This window comes from Rhinatrema bivittatum, chromosome 2 (assembly GCF_901001135.1).
Source record: "Rhinatrema bivittatum chromosome 2, aRhiBiv1.1, whole genome shotgun sequence".
NCBI lineage: Eukaryota > Metazoa > Chordata > Amphibia > Gymnophiona > Rhinatrematidae > Rhinatrema > Rhinatrema bivittatum.
The window spans coordinates 80,783,594-80,787,197 of record NC_042616.1 but is presented as its reverse complement, the minus strand read 5'-3'; positions in this window follow the sequence as shown (position 1 = coordinate 80,787,197).

Sequence of the window (3,604 nt, the reverse complement as noted above, 5' to 3'; positions counted from 1 at the left end):
CTGAGGAAGGGAAGATCATCCCTTTGGAGGACTGTCATCCCAGAGTATGGAGGACTGTCATCTCAGAGTATGCTAGGGAAAGTGACCTTAGGGAGGGCCGGTCCCCTGGAGCCACTCCTTTCCGTTCCATGTAACTGCAGCACCAGATCATCTGTCTGCACATCTACTGAGGCAGAGACCATATTGAGTAAATGAGGCGGCACCAGACCTTATATGGAGAGCGGGCTCAGTGGTGAGGTTTTGGTCTCTGACTCCATCTGCTGGCCAGAGGATAATCCCACTGTTCAGACTGGTCTGGCAGGAGGAGCAGGAAAAGGGAGATACTGCTTCAGTCTGCTAAAAAAACTAAAAGAAAGTTGGGAGAAAGTTCACCTTTCAGCAGGGCAATGATCCCAAGCATAAGGCTAAAGCAACACAGAAGAAGGATGAACAACAAAAAGGTGAATGTCCTACAATGGCCAAGTCAAAGTCCAGATCTCAATCCAATCGAGATTTTGTGGCACTCTTTGAAAATTGTAGTTCATAGGCATCATCCAACCAACCTGAACAACCTGGAGCAAATCTGCCAGGAAGAATGGGCAAAGCTTACTCCCAGTGTGCGAAGCTGATAGAAACCTACCCCAACAGATTTAAAGCTGTTCTGCAGCAAAAGGTGGTTCTACCAAGTACTAGTCTGAAGAGGATGAATACTTTTGCAAGCAGCATTTTTCAGTTTTTAATTTTAATTTACAAAAATGCAGAGAAATGAATCTGAGTTTGAACATTTACTTTAGAGCATACTAGTTTATGCAATAAACATACTGACTGGAACAATCTTGTAAGTGTCATTTGTAGTCCACACAAATCTGCTGAATTTTCAGGGGGGGGGGGGCAAATACTTTGCAAACTACTGTATATCTATAGTTCATTATTTTAAAAGTGAATTAAATCCATGATCTACTCAACTACTTATACTTGGGGCATATTTATGAAAACCCCCAGTAAATTTTAATACAAAATCCAAACATATTGCTTATTTAACATTCACACATGTACCATATATAATATACTATATCTTATCTTGAACAAGTTGGTGCATGTAATTTACTAGTAAATGAGAAATACAGAAATTAAAACAAAAAATCTTAGTAGCTTGTAACACATTCCCAGAGTTGAAGTTCAGAGATAATGCAAAATCACAGTTCAAAGATGATGCAATAAATAAAGCATTAGTTCCTGAGTTCTATTAATGATTGGAAAAGTTTCAAAGAATTCTCAACGAGCCAGTGCAAGTCATTTGGCAAGTATTCAAATGCAAGTCCATTAACTCTTCAGTGTAACTGTGCAGACCAATATATAAAGTTCCAGACACCCTCATCAGAGAGCCTGAAAACTTTCACAGATCAAATCCATCAGAAAACCTACAAAGTCCCTTGGTTCACCTGAAGAGGTTTCTTTAGGGATATTTATGATGGTATGGTTTTTACGTGTTATTACTATAAGCACATGGTTACTTGTATGATTTCTTGCACAATCCCTTAACCATCCAACTGTGGACACTGATTACTGCTGAATCGCTGTATGATCTCTATAAACAGATACAAACATGCCTTTCAGAGCATATGAACACATTACCATAACGAAACATTAACTTAAGCATATCCATATATTAAAACATATGCCATATAATTCCTGAAATCAGTAACCCCCCCTAACATACCTGATAGCAAATTCGCAGCAACGCACATGTACCACGGGTTTAATTCACTTTTAAAATAATTGAATGAGTTAGAATTGGTTTGTAACATGTTCTCAAAGCCTACATTTATTAAATGTATTTTTGATGTATTGACTCATGCATGATGTGATGGCTCGTAACTTGCTTTCTATTAATGCAGTATACTAACTAAATTGTTCCAAAAATCATATACCTTGATGGCAGGGTTTCAAGCTCTTTCTGCTGAATGTTTTCCTGCCTTGCCGGTGGATACGTAAAACTTGGTACACTGCTCCTAAATTCAGACTTCAGGTCTGATCTTTGAAACGTTAGCCTATATTTAAGAAATTTGCCAAACATCATATCAGCTCATGAATGAGGAACTTAACAACTTGCAAGTCGGTGTTTTAATTTGCCGTGTCATGGGAGTTAACAAAGGAAGAGGTCATGAGAGAGACAGAAGACAGAACAAGCCCCATCTTTTCAGACGGTTGCCCCTAAGCCTGAAATTCAGCATTCCTGTTCATTGACAACGTGTTCTGCTGCACATGGGACCGGAAGTAAAGAAAATGCATGTTTTCCAGAGCCTCGCAGAAGAAAACATGCTGGTCCTACAATCCAGAGCTGAATGTCGATGGCGAACGTTGCTCAAACATAATGAGATTTTTTTTTATATATGAATTCAAACAATAAAGCAGACCAAAGAAACTATACTATGAAATGTATTTTGGTTGTAGCAGAGTGCTAAGAGAAAATGAAAAAGTGTCCATTTAAACAGAGTTGCTCAAAGGGACAGTGGAATTACCTTATTTAGATAAAAAAAAATGTGGAATAATAGTGGCTATCCAGTTTTGGATTTTTTTTTTATTATTATAATGATGTGCTAGGTAAGCATCAGTCTGATTTTAGAACCAAATATAGCATGGAAATGGTTTTAGTTTTTCTTCATGACAATGTCTTTAGACATTTGGATCATGATAGCTGTGCTGGGATTATTCTATTAGATTTGTAGGCTGCTGTCAAGAATGTAAGCCATAACTACTACTTGAACTATTGAATTCACTCCACTGCCCCCCAAAAATTGAGACAAACGTGCAAGATCATTAGAAATGAAGGTATGATCCCACTCTACATCAACCCCGCTGCTCCCCCCAGCACAAATTGGAAGCTTCTGTGTCAAATTTTGAAAAACACAGTTCTGTAAGTTCCATATGTAAACCTGAGCATTAATTGCAGCCCCTTGATAATGGACATTTATGCACTGCTTTCCATATTTTCCTTCGGTTCCCCACATCCAAGCTGAGACCAAGGTCTCTGATCCCTCTATTAGGTCTGCATAGATTCTGGACCAAATGTAGTGTCCACAAATAGAAGAGATCCCCCTTCCCCTGCACTGGATTTGACAATGCTTTTCAACCAAATTGAGCTCCCTCACTACCCACCCCCCATCAATATAACCATAACCCCTGCCCAAGCTGAAGATAAATGCTCAAAGAGGAGTTGGGGAGATCAAACTCTTTTATTAGAACAAAAGACCTCAAAAGGGGAGCATCAAATACTCCTTAGCTTGCCAATCACGCATTCGGAAAAAAACCGACGCAGCTTTATTTGAGTTGCTTTTCAAAGGAGTAATGGGAGAAAGTCTATCGGTAAATAATTCAATACATTTTCCAACTGCTCTCCAAAGCCTTTGTGATTGTGCCAGCGTAGGCTGCCTTGACCTATACTTCTAAGCAGAGGGGATGGGCAGCAAAAAGAATACATGCTGATCTGCCTGCCTATCTGGAAAAGCCTCTAGCGATACCCAAGGTGCAGACAAATCTGACCTAATCCACTCTATAATAATCACTGTCAGCATTGCAGCCCAATAATACACCTTTAAGTTTAGAAGAGCCATAGCACCTTGAT